The sequence below is a fragment of the Pithys albifrons genome, chromosome Z, assembly GCF_047495875.1.
Source record: "Pithys albifrons albifrons isolate INPA30051 chromosome Z, PitAlb_v1, whole genome shotgun sequence".
Classification (NCBI taxonomy): Eukaryota; Metazoa; Chordata; class Aves; order Passeriformes; family Thamnophilidae; genus Pithys; species Pithys albifrons.
In genome coordinates this window covers 40781910-40804666 of record NC_092497.1, presented here as the reverse complement: position 1 = coordinate 40804666, position 22757 = coordinate 40781910, and the positions used below count along the sequence as shown (strand labels likewise).

General features: G+C 44.1%; 1 long non-coding RNA gene across 2 annotated transcripts; it reads right to left on the bottom strand.

The window, feature by feature from the left end:
- Positions 1 to 6668: 6668 nt before the first annotated feature.
- LOC139684384 (uncharacterized) lies at positions 6669 to 22642 on the bottom strand. Of its 2 annotated transcripts, XR_011699912.1 has the most exons (9): positions 22427 to 22642; positions 21414 to 21557; positions 21086 to 21190; positions 19740 to 19845; positions 18963 to 19021; positions 18503 to 18583; positions 17578 to 17695; positions 16831 to 17007; positions 6669 to 9004 (listed from the first exon to the last, which is right to left on the bottom strand). It is a non-coding gene; the product is annotated as an uncharacterized lncRNA (long non-coding RNA). The 2 variants fall into 2 exon arrangements; XR_011699913.1 differs by lacking the exons at positions 21086 to 21190; positions 21414 to 21557; positions 22427 to 22642 and adding an exon at positions 20132 to 20221.
- Positions 22643 to 22757: the final 115 nt, after the last annotated feature.

Sequence of the window (22757 nt, the reverse complement as noted above, 5' to 3'; positions counted from 1 at the left end):
GCTGCTCTGGGGTCCTAGACCAGGGTGAGGGGCCATATTCCCACTGTTCCTACCAATCCATGCTGGATCAGGGGCCCCAGGAGCTATGGGGTGTTACAGTTTTCCTGAGTTGTTTGTGACTGGCAGCTGCTCCAGGGCTTCCTGATGTGAGCTCCAGGGAACTGCCATGAGGGATATGACATCACCCCACCTCCACGAAGTTTGACCTATCCCTTCCCCATCTAAACACACACACACTCCCCACAAGGTGGTTCCAACCCAGCAGTAGCTGATCTGGTATGTAACAATGTCAGCAATCATGACATGAACTGCAAAATCAAATCCCAAGACTGTTATTTTTCTTATATTCTTCCACTGACTTAGTAGAAGATGAGTAAAAGGACAAACTGCTTGGTCTTCCTACTTTTTCAGTCCTTTTTCTGCAAACTGTGCTATGGGGAGCTGAACGATTAATATGTAGGCATAGATCAGCAACTGTGGGTGCAGCCTTGGAGCTGGAATGCCACTGCCTATGCCTTTTATTGTCTAAGTGTCTCCTACCACTGCTCTGCCTTGCAATGCCCCTGTGCTCTTCAGGAACTTTTAAACTGTAGACAAAGTTGCTTCCTCTTTAATCTCCATTATTGTCTTCTGATGGCAAGAATATCAACCTCCAGCAAAAAATATGAGGATTTGCTTTTAGGTTATATTTTTCTGTATTGGTGTTTAAACTCTACCAATAATCTTGCAGTAATTTCTCTTTTCCAGGCCAATTCCATGTATTGTCTCTCAATGAATCATTAGAAAACTTTTCCTATTTTGACTCTCTTTTATAGCTTTCAGAACTCATAGGAGTTATTGTTAAGTTGCTGCAGTCACTTATTAACCTCTTGCTGATCCACCTATCTTCTGCAGAAGTAGATTTACTTTCCCAAGTTTTTCACTGATGTGTCTTTCAAACCTCTCTTCTTTCAAGTCTTTTCTGATCTTTAGCCATTTCTGACATCCTACCAGAACTCTGGCTGCAACAACTGGACACAGCATTTCAATGGAAAGCAGCCAGTGTGTGAACAGAGAATATGCAACCCCTCCTCTACAATTCATCAGCCTACTGTCCAGACTTGTCAAAATCAGATGAGCCCCTGTGACCTTAATGTTGCCCACATATAGCTGACCATGCCTAAAACTGCATCACACTGCTAATAACGTCCCTGCAGTATGAGTAATTCATATTCACTACATGCAGGTGTATAGTTTAAGCACTTTGGTTATGATGTTAGCCACATGAAGTCTTATATCTACTCAGAGGTGATCACCTCACCTGCTCTAGACAGTCTCTCCCTTAGGACAAGTTTCTGTTAATTTCAACAACTTACCACTCAGCAAGAGAAGAAAAAAATCTTTTTATATATTTTTCTTTTTTGTTGTTATTTTGTCCTACAGCTACCTGTCTTTTTTGGTTTGTTTGTTTCTGAAAATTGGGAAACTTTTGGGGCAGATAGCCCACAGCTGCAGAGGTCTGCTCAATTGTTTGAAAGCATGTGGTCAGATGTGTTCATTAGCTGGGGTTAGACACACAGATGGATTAAAGTGGTTTTTATACTGGAAAGGTCTTTGATGTTGATCTGTGCACCTGTGTGACACTGCCATACATCTTCATTTAGCAGAGCTTGCATCAGACTTGGTAATCGTGGCTGAGCTAGAGGACATTTGGGTCTCAGACACTTCAATTAACAGAAAACCTCCCAGGAAAAAAAATCTTTGTCATTTAATTTATCTCTGCACAGTGTTCTCCATATAATTTCAATTGCTACATCACAACCATCACTTCTATTCCAGCTACAGCCTGCCTTTAAGAATGTACTCACACTCACCACTTAAGCTCTTCTTGTCCCGATGTGCTATAACAGATTTATCCTGATTTTATATCCAGCCAAGTTGCACTTGCACGATTAAAATCTTGACATATTGTTTGCAGATTTGTGTACTTCTAGCTTCTGGTCGCTAGATGTTGCTGGTCCTCCATAATCTTGTTTCCTTGACACTGCAGGAGTCGGTGTGCGCATGGGCTAATTGAATGCCTGCATTCAGCTATCAGCTGAATTTTTAGGTTATTTCACCAGGAGATCTAGTGCAGGCACTACTCTTGGCCATGTAGCAGGATTCTGTCAAGTATTGCTAGTGTGTGCAAATACACTGTTTTTAAGGCCACCATAGAACCTTGGAGTCAACAAGACTGTTCCTCCAGGCCAAAGGTCGAAAGATTTCTTCAACAATGTCTGTCTCCCAATGGCTCAACTGTTTTGCTTGTCACAGACTTTAAACAAATGTACTTCTCCTAGAGGTATTTCTTGGAGACTGGAATAAAGGAAATGAAGGATCAAAAATTTCTGTGACCACCCCCACTCCCATTTTTGCCTTCTACCATAACAAAGGTTTTTGGGCCATATGTTTTTGAGCAGTCCAGACGTAAGATCTTCTGCATTCCTCACCTTTCTCAGCACAGTGATTGATATGTATTTCCTATGTGTCAGTGTTGGGACTACTTCAGTGTATTGACCTGTATACAGTGTTCGCAGACATCTTGAGCCCTGTATATACCCAGGCACATGCTCCAGGTGTCGGACTAAACATTTTGTGTAGGTGCCAATGAGTAAGCACATATTTGAAGCTGTCAGTGATGTTGTAACCAGATATTTTTAGCAAAGTAGTGCCCCAAATAGGACCTTGAATAATAGAAGTGAAACATAGCTTTCTCTTTGTGTAGGTATGGGCATGCCAGGCGGAGAAATCCTAAAAGCTGTGGTTAACATCCTGCTGTAGCAAAGAGTCCTAAAACACATGGCAGAAAAAAAGTAGCAGAATGGGACAAAAAAAATGCTAGCATTGTATAACAGTGTTTGCATGATGATTTAAAATTGGATTTGTTTTGTGGTTGACTTTTGTTGTTACAGTTAAATCAAAAGTGAGCAATTCAGGTCTATAGAAAGCCCTGTGAGACTTAGTGTAATGGTTTGACCCATGGCTTCCTCAGTAACCATTGTATCTAAGGAAGTTACAAGTATTCCACACGTGTCTTGCACGTAGCGGGGTGGTGGTGGTTTAGGTTTTCCTTCCTCGGCCGGGGAGCTCGTGGGTGTTGGAGCCTGATCTGTCCGGTTGCTGGTGGTTCTCCTGACCTGGGCGAGATTGTTTCATGCTTGTTCCCCTTCCTTGGGGTTTTTAATTGTGTTTGTCTGATTCATTTGTTTCTTTTAGTTTGGTTTTATTTTCTTCTCAATTGTCTGGTTGATCGGTCCCCTTTTCCCCTTTTCCCTTTCCCCTGGGGGTGGGATCCTACGTACTGTGTATACAGTGTGGTTGTAAATGTTAGAAAAATATAATTTATTCTTTTTATTCAGTTCAGTTTCTTTTGAGTGCGTTTCTTTCCAGTTTTTTATTTTTTTCCTTTGCTGGGAAAGTTTCTGGGAGGGGGAAGAGGGCCAGTCCAGGGCTGGTAACAGGTAAGCCAAATCTGTGACATTATTAGACCCCGGTGTGGGGATAGAAACTCCTGAAAAGGGGATGGAGACCCCTGAGAAGGGGATGAAGACCCCAGCGTGGGGCCAGTAACCCCAGTGTGGGGATGGTGACCCTAATGAGGGTATAGTGACCCCTAAGAAGGGGATAAGATGATCCCAATGTGTGCCTCAAGGACATTTAACCTTGAGAAAAGAAGGTAACTTGCATTTTGAGTTTTTTGTTGCAGGACATGAACCATCAGATGAAGAAGACCTGACCTGAACTGGTGTTAGTGTCCAATAATGAACTGTTTTTTCCTGCATGAAGTACCTACCCCATCCTAATGGACTATTGCCTGCAATGTGGAGGGGTGGAAGACAGCCCTGGAAAGAACAAGGACTGTTTAAGCGTGGGAATAAATAAATGTAGACTTATAGAATGTAAGTTTGACATAATTTGGTATGAGATAAGGGGTGGAAGTTGTAGTGGTTTTAGCTAAGCCTCAGATTGTCAGGCTCAGAGAATATATGTGGATTGGGAGACAGCTATCACCTGACTGGGTAACCAAGGAAGTATTTCATACCAGATGACGCAAACTTAAGATATGGGGCAGCAGTAGGAGGTGTTAGTTCAGTTCCACCATGGCTGGAGTACAGAGAAGACGTGCCACAGTTGCTCTCATCTGTTAGGCCCTTCTCCTGCTGCCGCTACTTGCATTTTGTTTGAGTTCAGGGAAGTAGAAATATTTTGTTGTTATACTTTCTCTCTCTTGCTGAGTGTCTTTTAGAGTGCTTATGAATTTAGAGTAATGGACTCTGTATTAACTGGGGAGTGGGGAGTTATTTCTTGTTATACATAACTTGTGTAAGTGTGTGTTATACAGTAGTTTCCTCTTAATTTTCTCTTTTCTGTATAAATACATGTAGTTAGTTTCAGCATAAACCTGGTTTGAAGTGGGTTTTTTCCCTCTCTCCTTCTTCTTTTTCCCTTGGCTGGCTGGGGGGAGGAGGAACCCTTTCACTCTGTCCTGGACAGTTGGTGTTTTGCCAGCTCAACCCAAGACACTTAGCTATCAGCCAGAAGCAGCAAAGAGCTCAGCTGCTGCTGGCTGACAGGGAGGGGGTTTACTCCCCAGGAATTCACATAGTAAGAATTCACAAGACTCTGCAGGTGCATGAAAACAGCCAGGATGAAATAATATAAACATGGGACTTGTGAGAGATAGGTTTTAACCAACTGAAGTTTCTAGCATGGTGGTGTGTAACTCTTTTAGCCAATAAGCTGTAGTCCTAACCCTTTATAAACTGTGTGCTATGTGTAATAAAATGTCTTCACTATGAATCTCATAGATTGTGTGGAGTCCAGTTCCTCTGCTGTTTTAGTTTCCTTTAGACTTTTAACTAATATGATATTGTATGCTTCACTAATGTAGCAACATTCCATAACACAGTATTTGAGTAAACATCTTGTAGTAATGGAGCTGATTTTTAGACTTTCATATATCAAAATGGATGCTATTAGATTTCCAAATAAACGTATTTTGTTTGAGAATAATTTTGCTCTAAAAAGAAAAGGGCAAAACATCTTTGTCCTTCAAAGTTCAATGTACTTTGCACCACATTTTAAATAGTTTTTCCATTGATGCAGACTCAGTAAATTAATGGAATTAATCAGTAAAATACTCAATCCTAATTTCATATGTTTATTAAAAGTAGCATTTATGCCATTACTACAGCATTAAGATAGTTCCTTCCAACATGATATGGAATCTATAGTCATGAATTGCAAATGCTGCCTGGTTACTTAGAAACCTACATCTTTAATATATAAATTAATATCAAATAATATACACATAATGTAATAATGATGATGAGCATGATGATAGTAGTTAATAATAATTATACAGTAGCACTATTCCTCCTCTTGCAAGGCCATGGGACCCTGATGCACAGTAGTTTATCCCAACCCATATTACATAAAATTTGCAACATAGCTGTGCAGGTGATAAAATGAGGAGGATGCTTTGCCTTTTCAGAAAGGTGAATATCTGTGGCGAGTCAAGGTACTATAGGACACAGCTTGATGTTGTTCAGGTTGGGAAAAGCTGTATCATTTAATAAATGCAAGTGCAACAATTTATAATACTTGGTGGAGAGATATACAAACTAGAGGGTGGCGAAAACAAATAGAACATTCTATTGTACAACTAAACACTTTCCAAACTATTCAAACACTTCACAAACCAATTTTCGACATTCTTGTGACTACGAGTTGACTGACTAAAATACTGCATATAGGAACTAAAACAAACAGTTCTTTTGCTTAAGAATTGCTTCTGATCCCAGGAAAGTGTGGCACTGGCTCAGACTGACAGAGTCAACAGTTCTTCCTCACTCTTGGTCAGATCCCAAGGCTTCTTGCTGAGTTCTGAGGTCATCTGTAGCTTCCTGCTGAACACTCACTCCTACAAATATCTTGCCTTTGTTATAGCTATCGTGGATCCATCTTAGATCTGCATATAACAGCAAGTCTCAACCACTTTTTCTTGGGATCTTGCTCACAGGACACACTTTTCTCCTAATTTCTGTGGGAAAACTTCTGTCTTCTATGCATGTGGGTGAACAAGTCTCTGTAGATTATTTTATGCTTGTTGCAAGGCAGACTTTTCCTGTGTCATCTCAGGCTTTCAGTATCTTTGCTGTTGAGTTGTTCTCTCTGAATCCATATTTTACACTTACTGACTACACTTTTGATGAATCTGGTCATTTTTACACTAATTACTTGATGCTACAAGCTATCTCTAATATCTTTGGCTTCACTGTGTGCTTCTCTTTTTATCTTCTGCTACTCGTCCCATCACTGCTTGAGGTACTATGACTTCTCCAAGCTGGGCTCCCTCTGATGCTCACAGAGAGCCCCCACGGCCCCCTCCTTCCCACACCCATATCTCACAATGCTTGGCTGGGGCTGATTTTTTTGGGTTCACTGTTTCAGGACAACACCAGCAACACCATTTCAGCCTCTGTATGTGGAATCCCTCTACCTCAGTCCTTTTGCTACAGGGAAAGCTGAGTAGACTACTGAAATGAAAAACATAGCCACAGAAATGGTCCAAAGCTGGAACACCTTTCCTCTGGTATCAGTTTGCTTTGGATACATGTCCAGAATAAAGACAATCACAGCAGTCATGCAATGCTACAAACTACTTTTATTGAAATACTAGCTAGCAAAAGAGAATATGCAAAAAGGAATAAAAAGGATGCAATACTTAATAAAATAGTAATGAAAGGACAGAAAACAGTTCTTTCTTCACTGGTTTCTCCCTATCCTCGAGGCCTACCCAAGCAGCCAGGCCAGGACTACGAGGACTGGCAGCAGCTGGTTGGCACCCATGCTTAGCGGGTGTCCCCGCGGAGACAACATGGTCTTGGTGGAAGGATGAGTGTCGCTCAGCTCCCCAGCCTTGCTATCCCCATTTATTGTCTCTTCCTTACACTACACAGGGCCATTACATAGTATAAGATGATGCCTGGGCAGCAGCCAAACACTGCCTATTAATAACCTGATGGCACCCGTCTGCACGTGCCCTACTGCAGGGTAAGGGCATGTAGCCAGGCCAGAGAGGAACTCGGCCCTGATAATAGGGAACAGCCAGCATCCTACATTTGCTCTGTACTATACTCTGACTGGTTTCCCAGCATACATTTATAACTACTGGTGCCAAAGGGGTTTTTTGATTCTTCAATTTTCATATTTTGTAGATTTTAGGAACACAATTTTGTAGATTTTAGGAACACTGTAGATTTTAGTGAATTAATATTTTGCAGCTTATAGTATAAAGTCCTTCTATCTCTACCCCTGCTCCAGAACAGGCAGCTAAGATCTGCCAGCTACTTAGTCTCTTTCTCAAGGTACCAGATTAAAGAATATCAGAGAGAACATAAACATGGAGTAGTGTGACCCGAAGCCCTGGAGAGCGTCCAAAGAACCTTTGTGTGCTGAAGAAGAGGAGGTGGATGAAGACAGAGGGTCCCAACGACTCCAGCCCCACTTCAACAGGGTGGGAACTGGGAGGGGACGGAGGTGGAACTGGACATGTGGACAGTAGTGATTGGATAGATTATATTATAAAAGCTATAGAATTTAGAGCTTGCACACGCGCACTTCTATGTATTCCTGGATGAGCGGGGTTGCTCATTAAAAATGCCTGCCCTTTATCTTATCTCCTACAAAACTTGGCTCGGAGTCTTTTTTACAGACTTTTACGGCAACACTACCTTCTCACTCTACTTTCTCACATATTTATGCTGTATTGATCATCTAAATTAAAACTACTCTCTTTACATCCGTGTCTTTCTATAACTTAGCAGGCAGCAAAGGCCAGATATGGGCCAAAATAATAGCAATTAATTACACTATAATACCTTCCACCACATGGTCCATGGCTGGACCATGCTGTACTTAAACTAACAGTGTACTTAAACTAACCATGTACTTAAACTTGATGCCAAAGGGGTTTTCTTATTTTTAATTTTTATAGATTTTAGAAGTATTTGTAGCTGTAGCAAAGTAGATTTTTAGTACGCTAGTATTCTGGCAGCCTAAGTTCATTGTTTACACAACCTAACCCCTACCACAGATTAGTAGCTCAAATTCTTTTAGCTGTTTAGGCTCTTTTCAAGGAAAAAGAGCAGAAGACTATCAGAAAGGCCTGCAGAACAAGACCAAACATAAGCCAACAACCTTGAGTCTAAGAACACTGGAAAAACTCCAAAGCCCAAGGAAGAAGAGAATGAAGAACAGAGGGTCCCAGTGACCCCAGCCTCAAAATCCTGGGGGATGGCACAGGGGTGGGACTGGGGCTGGACTGAGAAATGTGTAAAGAAATGATTGGAGGTATCATATTATAAAAGCCATGGAAACCAGTGTCCGAGGGGCAGCAGCACGAAGATGTCCTCATGTATTCCTACAAGCCCTAAGCCTGGACATTAAAGAATGTACCTTTTTATCTTATCCTACATTAACTTGGCTTGGAGTCCTGTTTTTGGGGGCACTCACGGCATCAAACTAAACATGGTACTAATGAAACCCCACTTTCTAACTCTGTGCATTAAAGCCAAAAAGCAAGGAAAACAATGCTAAATGTCTACAGAAAATAAGCAAGAGTAATAAGTCTAACCTATAACAATCTTTTCTACAAATATAGCTGTCTTCAGTGGAGAGATCCAAGTAGATTCCAGCTCTTGTCTACTTGGAGTTGCTGCATTAGATGCTGCAAGTCAGCTCAATGCTCTATTAATGGCTGTGTTGTTGAAATCTGCTTCCATATCTTTTTCAGTTGCTAGCACTTTCGATGTTTTGCTGTGGTTGTGGCTAGTCAACAGGACTTGAGATGACTCTTCTTCAGTTAGTATGCAGGGGGTCAGTGTTTCCCTGTTTAACACAAACTTAGGTCTCAATCTGGAACAGATGAACAGGAGTCCAATTGTATGAGTCTGGGGAACACGACGAGTCTCTGGAGTTTCTGCAAAGTAAAAATCCAAACAATGAAACAATCTTTACAAATTAAGTCTCTCTTCTGTGAATATGAAGGAATCATTGGAGCTTATGTTGCTTTTCTGCCTTAGCTATAGGCAAGGTCTGAACTTAGGACATAAATGTCTCTTGACAAGTTTTGCTTATTTGTATTTAGGAATACTATTTATAGTTGATTATTTGCTTAAGGTTTAAGAGGAGTATGCAAATCTCAGGCAATTTTCCAGAGTAACATCACATCTCAGAATTCTGGTATTTTGACTGTAAAGGAGGGAGGGACTCAGCTTTTCTGATGTGAAATGGCTGACTGCCAGTGTTGCAGCCTCTAATTCAGGTGGGTCTGAGTGACCACCTTACAGGTTTCGTTTTCACCTTAAAAGGACATGCTTCCAGCCTTGACCTATGGAAGCGGACATCCGTACCTGGGGCGGGGTCAGTTAAGGTGATAAATACCTGTGGTTTTGAATAAACTTTGGATTTGCTTGAACATCACATTGGTGTGTGCAGTCTCACTAGGCCTGGCGGCAACAAATGGTGGACCCCAACATGCCTCAGAACATGAAACCCACCTGCAGGCCTGCCTAGAGCCTTAAGAAGTGGCCCCTGAGAGCTGCTATGCCCCAGTTTTTTTGGGTGCTTTGTGGAGAAGCCTCTGAGAGCTTCTGTCTCCTGTAAACTTGGGAGTTTTGTGTAGTGGCCCTGAGAGCTGCTGGAAGAACGTGGACTGAAGGAACCACGACCTTCGAACCGGTGAGTTAAAGAAACATGGGAAACTCCAACTCGTCTAAAACGAACTTATTGCTTGATAAATTTGAGAAACTAGCTCGTGTAACAAAAACAGACATTGAAAGACAGGCATTACAAAATATTTTGGAATGGTGCTTCAGGCAAGGGCACTTAACAGATGCCAATTCCATGCTTTCCATAGAATTATGGGAAAAAATTGGGGCAGATTTGTGGAATTCAGCGCAAACTGCACCCGAAGAATTTTTGCCGCTCATTCCGTCATATGCAGCTGTAAAGAAAATGCTGTTAGCAGTAGAACGAGCCCGTAAAAACCTCGATCTACTGGAGAGGACGGAAAACAGTCAGCTTTTGCAGGGCGATTTTTCCCCTGAACACCCTTCTGCACCGCCGTGGAAACGCCGCCGTGGTACCCCTCTGCCACACCGCTGCAGCCCGTGCCGTCCGTCGGACACCCGCCGCGGTACCCAGACGCGGCACCGCCCGCTCCCGCTCCGAAAAACCCGACAGAATCACAGCAACCTTGGAATCAAAGCTTTTCCACGCCGTTCGTCACTGCAAAAAGCCAAGAAGTCGTCTTTGCACCGCCTTACAACTCACAGCGAATGAGACCACCGGCTGCCGCTGTAGAAGCGGCCGGACCTCAGCAGCAACCTTGGAACCCCACGAGACACGCTGCAGGAAACCAAACCGTGAGTGACTTTGATTTAAATCTTAACTCCGAGAAGGAGTTATGGGGGATGCCCTCAGACGAGAGAGAGCTGAGGGACGCCAGCTTTCCCCCTGTCCATCCACCTTCGGCGCCGCCGCCAATGCCCTGCGGGTACCTCGGGGATGGGGTCGCCCCGCCGCTACGCTCCCCACCGCCCCGAGGGCACGCCGGAGTCACTCCGTTGCGGCAAGAGGCGGCTGCGGGAAACATTTCAGCGGGGCTGGAAACCGCGTGGCCGGGTAAACAAAGAGACCACGTGGTCGCAAAGCCCGCGAAAAGTCACCACGCGGCTGAGCCAAACAAAGAGGTTGGGCGCGCATTCAGCAACGAGGCGCCAGGACCGCCCGACCCCCCTCCCCACTGCCTGCCACTCACGGCGCATGCGCCAGGTGCGGGTCCCCCGCAGCCTGCAGGGGCTGGGGTCGGCTCCGAATTCGCCCTCACCTGGGGCGGACTGGGTCCCGCGCCACCCCCACCACCCCCTGCGTGGATCGACTACGTCAGGGAGAGGGGAGGGGCCCCAGCGAAGCGCGTCCCATCCACTGTGCGCTGTCCACAGCGCCCACGGCGCTGGGCGCGCAAGACCCAAGTTCTCCAGCGCTGGAAGGGACCTTCCCCGCGCCAGAAAACTGGCACCTGCAGTCTTCAACAACGGCGCAGAAAAAAGCCTCTGTTTGGAACAGGGTGGGGGAAGCCGGGGACCGCAATGTAACAGAGCTACCTCGCGACCTCACATTTAATACCCAGCAAAGGTACAAAGAGTTAGTATCCATAGCTGCAGAAGTAGGTACACCCTCACCTTCCCTTCAACCCCTGGTTTCTGCGCCTGTGATTAACACTACACAAGGCTTAAAATGGGAGCCACTTGATTGGAAAATTGCGCAAAAAATACACAGTGTAGTCCTTCAATACGGCTATGACAATGCCTTGGTAAAAAACCAAATCACAGCCTTCATAAAATACAATAACCTAATCCCAGCAGACACTAAGGCTTTAATGGAGTTTATTCTACCTCCTACTGCTTATATGTTATTTTTACAAAAATGGAAAGAGCAGTTAATGGAGGAACAGGCAAAAAATATACAATTAGAAACTGGACATCCCTTAAGATTAGCATCTTTAGACCAGCTAATGGGATCAGGAGCTTATGAAGACCCACAAACACAAGCTGCATTACACATGCGTATTTTGCAACAGTCAAAGAATGTTGCTTTGACTGCATTCTCTAATCTGCCTAAGAAGGGAAAACCTTCTCTACCCTATATGCAAATAATGCAGAAACCTGCACAAACATTTATGGAATTTGTAGATAAAGTAAAAGAAGCCCTAGATGTGGCTCCAAATCTTACCTCTGAAATGAAACCGGTATTATTGAAAGATCTGGTAATTAATAATGCCAATCCTCAATGCAAACAGCTCATAGCCTCTCTACCAGCCACAGCTACTTTGGTGCAGTTAATTGAAGCCTGTGCCAGGTTGCCCTGGGTAGAAGAGGAGGAAAAAGCAAAGCTACATGCCTCTGCCCTAGCCACAGCTCTTAGCAAACAATCCACCGAAAGAAAGGGGGAAAGGACCCTGGAGGTTGCTTTAATTGTGGAAAAAGGGGACATACAACAAAATGTTGTCCAGCACAATCAAAATATAGCAGAACTCAAAGCTTTACTGGAAAATGTATTCGTTGTGACAGGCTTGGTCACAGGGCACAGGATTGTTATTCTAAATTTAGAAAGGATGGCACTCCTCTGGAAAATATGGGGAGTGGGCCTGAGCCTTCGGGAAACCGGAAGGGCCGCGGGCCATGGGGCGCGGCCACTCAAATACCCCATGGAATCCCGAGCCAGGCTGCCTCCCCCATATGGCAACCACAACCACAAGCCATGCCAGCCTCGACTTGGCAACCACCAGTGCAATCACAATAACTGATGACGTGGTTCATGCCATTCCCAGTGACCACAAGGGTCCCTTAGGTAATGGTCTAGCTGCATTATTAATAGGACAATGCTCAGCTTCTCGTATGGGCATATTTGTGTTGCCTAAGTGTATACATGTTGACTACAATGGAGTGATTGACATCCTGATAAAAGTTTTTGCCCCTCCTGTTACTATTCCCAAAGGGAGCAAGATCGCTCAGTTGATTCCTTTCGTTCCCTGCACTGCAGGTGCAGAACAGTTTGGGAACAGGATGGGAAATGTGGATTCTACAGATGTTCCTAATGTTATGTTTGTACAACAGGTGACAGCAGAAAGGCCGTGTAGAGTTGTCATAATAACCGGCCCAAGAGGTATCATGTTATCTAATGTTAATATGATGATTGACACAGGTTCTGATGTTACTATCTTACCTTTAGAAAATTGGCCTATACAGTGGCCATTAGAGTTAACTGATTCAACTGTAGCAGGAATTGGTGGTCAGTCAGTTGCCAAAATTAGTTCTGCATTTGTTACAATAGTTGATGGTGAAGGAAACAGGGCTGTGGTACGTCCATATGTACTACAAACCTCCCTATGTCTTTTGGGAAGGGATGCGCTTTCACAATGGGGAATGCAGCTGACTACAAATTTTGGGTAGCGGCCACTGAAAGCAGCTCTCGCCCTTTATTAAAATTAAAATGGAAAGATGAAAGCCCTACCTGGGTCCCCCAGTGGCCGCTCCCTGAAGAGAAGCTGCACCACTTAAAGGTACTGGTCCAAGAACAATTAGATGCTGGGCATATTGAGCCCTCCACCAGTCCCTGGAACACCCCTATCTTCACGATTCAAAAGAAATCAGGCAAATGGCGGCTGCTCCAAGATTTGAGGGCGGTCAATGACCGCATGGAGTCCATGGGAGCACTTCAACCTGGAATGCCATCCCCTGTTATGCTGCCCAAGGAATGGTATTTGCTGGTTTTGGATCTAAGGGATTGTTTCTTCACAATTCCTTTACATCCAGATGATTATGAAAAATTTGCCTTCTCAGTGCCAACAATTAACAGACAGGCACCAGCAAAACGATATCATTGGGTAGTATTACCTCAGGGCATGAAAAATTCCCCTACGATTTGCCAATGGTTTGTTGATATTGCACTGAAATCTTGGAGACAAAATAATTTGGATTGTATTGTGTACCACTTCATGGATGATATAATGATCGCAAGTCCTCAGCCATTATCTGAGGAAAAGGAGCAAACTTTGGTTAATGATCTAAAAGAATATGGCCTCATTGTAGCACCTGAAAAAATTCAAAGATGCGCTCCTTGGAACTATTTGGGTATGGTGATTACTGAGACCCGAGTTCGGCCGCAAAAATTGCAGCTAAACTCCAAAATGACTAATGTCCAATCTGTGCAAAAGCTGGTTGGAGACCTTCAGTGGCTCCGTACCTATTGCGGCATCACAAATGAGGACTTTGCACCATTATTCTCCTTGCTACACAATACAACAGACCCCACTGAACCAAGAACAGAAACGCCAGAGGTAAAACAAACCATTGCTAAAATTGAGCGCAAAATTAGTTCTACCATGGCATATCGCTATGACCCACTGTTGCCTATTTGTCTATTTGTTTACAACAAACAGATAGAAGTGGCTGTACTAATAGCTCAAACATCAAAAGAGCTACAAGTTCTGGAATGGGTTTTTTGCTCTGCCCGGTTAAGAAATACCATTAACCCTAGATTTGAAGTTATTGGCTTTATGCTAATAAAGGCTCGCAAAAGGTTGAGGACCATCTCGGGACGAGAACCAGACAAAATTGTATTACCATTAAAATCTCTTGATCTGGTTGCAGAATGGTCACTGCAATCTGTAACTTTTGCACTTGCAGTGAATGGTGTCCCCATAGACAACCATTATCCAAAGTGTCCTCTTTTTGACACCTCCCTAATAATTGAAGAGCGACTTCTGCGAGTGTGGGACCCCATTCCTGGAGCTATTACATTGTTTACAGATGCCAGCAGTAAAACAGGTAAATATGGCTATGCCACACAGAAAAATGGTCAGTGGGACTTAGTGATTGAGCAAGCACACGAATCTGTGCAACATTTAGAGCTAAAAGCTGTAATTTTGGTATTTCAGCATTTCTCTTATCAGCCTATTAACCTTGTTATTGATTCTCTGTATGTAGTAGGAATTGTTACTAGAATTTCCCGTTCCTTATTTGGGTACGTTTCAAATTCAAAACTGCAATCCTTGTTCATCACATTGTGGAATTTAGTTGAACATCATCAGCACCCCTTCTGGTGTACTCACATACGCAGTCACTCGGATGGGGAAGGCATACTTGTTCAAGGTAATGCATTCATTGATCAAGCTGTTTCTGCTGCTGCAGTCACAACACTAACTCCTTTTGAACAAGCTACCCGGTCACATTCCTTTTTCCACCAATCAGCTAAAGCCATACAAAATGAATTTTCTCTGTCACGATCACAAGCCAGGGCTATTATTGCTTCCTGCCCTGACTGTGCCAAAATAGCACCCATTCAGTCTGGAGGAGTTAACCCACGAGAGTTAGAAGCTCGGAAAATCTGGCAAACTGATGTCACTGAAATTGTATCTTTTGGACATTTAAGGTACGTTCATGTATCAGTTGACACTTGCTCTAAAGCAATGTGGGCCACTGCTGACGTCTCCACTGCTGCCAAAGCATGCATCAAACATTGGCTCAGAGCTTTTGCTGCATTCGGTAAGCCTGACATTATCAAAACAGATAATGCTCCAGCATGTAAAGGCAAAATATGTGTCACCTTTTTTAATCAATGGCAGATTAATCATGTCACTGGCATCCCCCATAACTCTGGCGGACAAGCGATCATTGAACGCCACCACCAAAATTTAAAATGCATGGTGTCAGTTTTAAAAAGAGAGGGGGAAATGGAGATGTGTAGCCCACAAAATGTACTGATGAAAGCTTGTTATGTTCTAAATTGGTTAAACCCAAGGGAGACTAATGATCCCCCAATTTTTTCACATTTCTCAGAAAATTTGCGCAATTTCTCAGCCTCAGATGTTCAAGTTGCAGTGTATCAACCTGCCTTGAACATATGGAAAGGTCCGTTTCAGCTGATAATGTGGGGCCATGGATACGCTTGTGTATCTTCAGATCAAGGCAGTGAGTGGATACCAGCAAAATGGGTAAAGCCCTGGATCCGAAAAGACCCAGCCAAATCTGCAGGGAGCAACATGCCTGTTAACCCTACAGATGGCACAGGATCCACAGCTCACTTAACAAGCAATGCTGACACATGAATCTGTGACTGGTTAAGAAAAGGTCTAACTTTTGACCAAAGTTTAATTTCACTGTTCAAAAAAGTTCACAAAGTGCCTGAAGTGACTGAATCTCAGGGCTTTTCTCAGTCTACGACGGCCGCGTAGAACTGAGAATTGCTCTTGTGAAGTGGCATAGGGAATTAGCTCAGCTGGACTGAAGCTAATCCTTGAAATCACTGCACTCAGACACTATTTATTAAAATTGTTGTTCTGTTTACCATGGTCGGTGTGGTGACGACCACACAGAAGGACCATAAAGTCTCACGTGAGAAAAGTTTTCTTGTTTTGCACTGATTGTAATTTATAGCAAGTTGTTGTGTTAGTTCTGTGTTATGTTGTTTGTATTTTCACCTTGTTCTTTGAAAGAAAAGGGGGAGATGTTGCAGCCTCTAATTCAGGTGGGTCTGAGTGACCACCTTACAGGTTTCGTTTTCACCTTAAAAGGACATGCTTCCAGCCTTGACCTATGGAAGCGGACATCCGTACCTGGGGCGGGGTCAGTTAAGGTGATAAATACCTGTGGTTTTGAATAAACTTTAGATTTGCTTGAACATCACATTGGTGTGTGCAGTCTCACTAGGCCTGGCGGCAACATGCCAGTCACAAATTCATGGGCCTGTTAGAGGCTTCTCAAAGGCAGGGTGTGTCTGGAGTTTATTGCAAAACCCAACAACATCCTGGTCTTCCCAATTGCTCCCACAAGAGCTTGCATTTTCTGAGCAGATTTCTGGCCCAGTCGAGGACAGGCCATCCTGCCACAGTCTACCCCTTGCCTGCAGTCAGTTGTCTCCATCTTACGGAGTGGGAGTGCAGGGACCTCTTGCCTCCATGTTCTAAAAGTGTCTTCATCAATGCCAAACTATGCATGTGTGTGCAAACATCAGTCCCTATCAAATTAGCTACTAGGAATGGCATCTTCCCCTGTTGTTGGCTGTTCTGTAGGGTTTCTAAGAAAACTATTGTGCTCTAAGGAATCCAAGAGATGTAAGAGAAAGGAGAAAATCTCCAGGATGTGATTAAAATTCATTTAACTAGAGCATTCATTGCAGCTAGGTACAAGCTAAACAAATTATTGAAACAACTTAAAGAAATCATCCAACTCATGATGTTACCAGTGTATCTCAAAGATTGGAAGGGAGATGCGAGCCAGAGTCCATGGGAAGGTTCACAAGATCAATCCTCATTCGCAGTGCTGCCAACTAGCCACTTTTCTGCTTTCTAAGACTGGACTCCTCTTCTGTGGGGCTCAGCACCTTGCAAACTGTTCAATGACGGTAGATGGCAAACCACTGTAAAGATAAATTCCATGTAAACCAATTTGATCCCACAGTCACAGGAAATCCTGTGTGTACTTTCAAACCAGATCTAGAGAAATTTCTTTCACAGCCTGCAGCAATTAATGAGAAGACAGGGATATTCTACACAGTGTTTGCACACTGCTGCAAAACTACTGGAACAAAAGAGATACATCAATAGGAACATTGCAAAACAACTAATATAACAAAAACGAGTTTTCAATTTTATTGTATCATTTTTTCTTTTGAACTACTCGTAGAAAGAAAAATTCAGTCTTACTCAGACTTGTTTAAAAGAGACTAACTAATTTAACAATCCAGTTAAAAATAAAATCTTGAAGACAATGAAAAAGAACTAAAAATCCAAGAACTAGCATTATTCAAGCTGGATTAGCCATCCATCATTTTGGAGTCTTTTTGATTCATGTACAATGATCTTTATCAAATCTGATCCTTCTGTTAAAATATTTGAATTTCTTCCTTTACTTTGGATTCAAGTTCAGAGATTGATCTTTATAGGAACACCACAGGCCAATCTAAAGACATTCCAGTGGGATCCCTTACCTCCCGAAAGACCGCTGCTATCTGTCCTACAGCCATCATTGTCTCGCTAATAACATCATATAAAGAGCCTCCACCCATGTGCTCCATCACCAGCCAGAGCTCCTCTCTGAGAAGGTATCTGGAAGGAGAAAAAAACAGCGTGCAGAGAAATGTGCACACTTAAATTGCCTTATGGAAAAGACTGCTCTGACATTACTACAGCCCCTTCCTCAGCTCACTCAGGTGCCACTTACAGGACCCAGGGCCATGGATGTTTTGCCTTGTTGACTTGGCACGAATGGGCTTGAAACTGGCAACCACAAAGCTCTAACAACACTGCAGCCACATGCTTCTCAAATGTTCTTAGCCTACCACCACGGTTATCATTTACACATGTTTTGCAAGCACAGACCAATTTTGCTCCTGTGAAAATATATCAAAACAGCTGGTAATCCCTTAGCATTTCTAGGACAGTTGATCAGTATTTCATAAACTGCTGCTATTCTTGATTGCACAACAAAGCCAACGGAATCATCTGTTACAGGTCAACATTTCCATAGATCTGAAACGGTTACTCGAATGTTCCTCCAACAAAAACACAATCCTAGCACTTCCTAAGTTCTTCGGTTTGGACTTTACAACTCTAAAGAACATTCTTTAACACAGTTTAGCTTTGCAAATGGCTATGCCCCAGGCTATAAGCAGGGCTTAGGGCTTTTAGACACCTTGTAGGCCTCTCTCTAAGCACAGTTCCCAAGCACAGTACTGCAGGTGGATAAGGAACTACCACGAAGATTCCAATCTGCTTGCTGAGAACCAGATAGGAGAATTCAGGAATATGAAGGAGACTGAAAGAGCAGAGGGACTCTCTAAGACACTACCGCGTCTGCTTATTACAAGCAGCATCTCTGTAATGGGCTGTCATGGACACTGGACCAAAACACACCTGTATTGCTCAGAAGAGATCTTTGCTCTTGGTAAACATCTTCTCATAGATGAGTGTGTATGTCAGCCAGCTTCACTAGGACTGAAAGACAAAACTTCGTTGCAAACATGATCTCTCCTTCATTAGCTTTTGCATTAGATTTTCAAGATGAAACACAGGGTGGAGAAAAGGGTTAAGTCCTATCTGTGTCTGAACCTGGGGTTAAGAGAAATTGAGCCTGAATGATGGCCAGGAGATCTTGCAAATCCTGCTCCTGGCTGCAGGTAAGGCATTGCCTGCATCTAGATGTCTTTGACCATGCCTTTGGGACACAGTTGTAAATCCTGATCAGCTCTGTGAGTTGGGAGATTGTGAGCCCAGTGTCTGAACGTGGTTGGAGCTCGCCTGACTTCACACTTGATATGGCACCAGCAAAATACCTAACCCATGGTTTTGTAGAAGTAAGTGTGGTTGCACTCACCCTTTGCCAGTATTTTCCCCTCCATTTCTTCATTGTATCTCCCACATTTACAATGCTCCCTGAAAGACACAAAAGGCAACATGCTCACTTCAATACAGAGATGCCACCTTCCAGCACATCCAACATGCAGCCCCTCTGGCTGGGGCTCTGAGCACTTTGTGGTCAGTTGGGTAACAACTACAACTACTAAAACAACAACAACAACAACAAAAAGAACACGGGTAACTCTGTTATAGTCCCATCTATAGAAATGAAGACATATTAGCTTTGAAAGAGTCCTTCCTCCTTTCAGTACCATGTGGATCCCTTTCAGTTGGGAGGCTTCCTGATTAAGATTTTCTTGCTAGCCTGGGCAGCAGATTAGCAAGTAGCACCTTAGGTCTTTTTCAGAAGCAAATGTCATTTTGAGGGGAATGCTATCCTTTGAGGCTGAGAACATTTCCTTGGCCCTGAGTTTAAAATTCTGCCGCATGTGCATGCTTGCTTTTACAGGGAGGGAATGTTGGGCAGACAGGCTCCAGGCAAGTGGTTAGAGAAGCAAAATGGAGAAGAGTGAATTAAAAACTAGAGCAAGAGTAGGAAAACAGTATATCAGAGTATACAAACAAGTTCTAAGAAGTGCAGGGACACTGGCCGGAAGGTGATTGCAGATACTCCTTTTCTATATCATCACAGCAACACAGGAACAAAGTGAACAGGAAATCACTCTTGCTCTTATCACCTGTTTCGAAGGACTATCCTGTCCAAACCATTGGAAGCGCAAGCAGGATTCATTACCTCCCAGCAGACGCTGGCTATCTCTTCTTCTGCACAAACTACGTAGAAAAATGTGCCTCCGTCCACGTACTGCATCACCAGGCAGAGTTCTGCATCGACCAGGTAGCTGAAAGAAGAAAGCAATGGCATGGAGATGAATGTGCACAGCTAAACTACCTTAGAGCTGACCCAGGTTTTGAAGAGCATCTTCAAACTACATTTACCAGAAGAGATTAATGCAGACACATTGCAATCTCCTCCCATCCACCAGTGATGAATAGATAAATAATAGAGCTCAGTTTTCTGCCAGTGACCAAATGGTTTCTTTCACCTTTGCCTTGCAGTGTCTAAAATGGTACTTGCATGAGAGTACCAGAGCCTGTATAAGTAAGTAACAATATTTGGATTCCTACTGTCTCTGGTGACTGTGATTTCACTGACAGCCGGTTGCTCAGACATCTTCTGCTGAAGATTCCTTTTCCTTACGGCCACTTAAACTGGCATTGAAGAGCGTAAACTTGAGAAGCTGCTTGTTGCATGAGATCACAATGCACATGGAGGGAGTGCTTCTGAAATGACAGAGGCAAGCTGTGGCCAGTCTTGTTTTCAGACAGCAAAGCTTAGTAGAAGCACGAAAGTGTGTCCAAAATGCATTTTGCAGGCTGACACTAGTCTGTGCTTCAGAGGAACAGCCTTTGCAGCCAAAAAGTACCAGCAACTCAAAACTGTAGCCACAGCTCAGAGCACAGGGGAAAGCATTCAAGAGCTGCAAAATCTGCCGGGGCCAGGAACACTTTACCTCTTGCCCTGTGCCAACACCAAATGCTTTATAAGCAGCTCTGAAGCCCCTTGAAACAAAACAGCTGTGGAGAAAGGAGAAGCTGTTTAGGGCCCCGTCAGAGATCTCTGCTGCCTGGAGTGTTTTTACAGCACTCGCCTTCACCTACTCTTCAGCCAATAGCACAACAGCCCTGTGTCTTTCAGGGTGTGCAACAGAAAACATAGGTCCACCAGGAAGACAAAGGGCTGCTGCAAATCTCCAATGGGCACACCTAATTAGTTTAGTTCAAAGCCTAAGGGGGTGTTTGTGTGTGTCTTAAAAGCTTGTAAATAAGATATTTGAAACTGCTGCTATTGAGAACTGGTATCTGACAGCTGTCAGATGGTAAGTTGCTCTTTTCAGCAATAAAACTTCAGAGACAGGAGATCCTTCAGGTCCTGCTCCTTGCTGTGGGCAAGATGTTGCCAACATCACATTGTCTTTAGCGATGGCTTTTAAACACAGTACTAAATTCTGAGAGTGGGGAGAATCTGAGTATGTTTGGAGCTTGCCCGGCTTCATGCTTGTTATTCCAGCAGCAAAGTACCTGGCCTGTGAGTGTGTATCAGGAAGCGGGATCAGAGTGAGCCTGGGCCAAATTCTTCCAGTTCTGTGTATTTCTTCCTTGGCTTGCTCACACTCACAATGCTCCCTGAAAGAAACAAAATGCAAGGTGCTCACTTCCAACAGAGATCCCACTGCAACGCAGTCCCGCTGTCTGGGGCTGTGAGCCCTTTGTGGTCAGTTGGGTAACAACACCAACTGGAAGGGATTCTTTTCCACCTTTCAGCAGTTTGCCAAAAGAATGGTTTTGTGATCTTTTGCCAGTGCAACTCCCTTTCCCAAAGTGGCACCTGGAAAAAAGGTGACCATACCTTCCTCAGTGCCTGGGTAAGCTCATCTTTCTCTTTGTATGTCAGATCCTTGTGGAGAAGAGTTCCTCCACTGTTTCTTCCACCACTGCCAAATGCCTCTCTAATGAGGAGGGGTTTCTCTAGCCCGCAGACAGCTCCTTTGGTCTACGAGCAGGGGACAGACAAAGAAGCCTTTAACAGCAAAGTAGTCTCATTTCCAACACCAGGGTGACATATACGTCCCATATATGGCAGTCTAAGGGACATCCAACAGCCTTCCAGTGCCCCTTAAAGAATGCTGGAATTCCCTGACTAGAGTTGCATCACTCTTTATCCTTGATCCTTGTCACTGAGAAAGGAAAACAACCTTTCTGAAATCCTAGACCTTTTCCAGAAAGCTGATGAACTGCTGTGACATCTCAAAGAAGCATTTTGGTCACCTCTGGGAGCTACCCTGCCTCTGTCCCCTCCTGTTTGCAGCAGTGTCACACCAGGCTGAGGCCCATGGCAGCCCACGGTGCCACCTCAGACTTCAGCATCACAGGCCGCAGGTTCCAGAAAGTGATGCACAAAGAGGAGAGTGGGATTCCCTCTCCAGACCGAGCTTCCAGATTGAACAGGCTGCTGCAAAGAGGCAGCTGAAAGGACAGAGAAATGGGGGTCTCCAGCCCCTTAGCTATGTCAGCTACAGAGTCGTGGGTAGCAACCACCAAGCACAGGGACAAGAGAGGCCCCAGAAAGAGGGACAAAACCAGTCAAGTACACAGAGACTGGAAAGAGTGAGACCTGGATGAGTTAAAATTCTGTTCAGTTTCTCTCTGCAGGAAAACTCTTTTCTCTCTCAAGATGGGAAGGGCAGGGCAGTCCAAGGCAGCAACTCTGCTGAGCCCCTTCCTTCCTCCTCCAAGAATCAAACCCCATCATTTCACAACCTCTGAGCCCAAGATGGCCTCCAACCCTCCTGATATCTCCCTGTCCTTCTCTGGTCACAAACAGGAGGTCTGGCGGGTGCCTTTCCTACTTGGCTCACTCACCTGCCGTGTCAGGAAGTTCTCAGCCTCGCACTCCAGAAACGTCTTGGCCTGTTTGTTCTCCACTCTAACTGGATTGCCAGCAGACGTCCCCACCGTGTTCTCTTCCACTTGCAGAGTACCCGTTATCCATGGGCACCTTGGAAGTGGAGGCAGTCACAGAGGAGACATGCTGGCTGTATTAACCAGGAACTGCAACTGTCTCTATACAAAATTGAAAGCCTGGATCTCCACACGATGTTTTGGTGGCCATGCTCTTCATTGGGGACTTTTCATCTGTAAGAAACAATGGCCAGTTCAGAAGTGAATATTGTGCTGACTCACAGGCTGACAA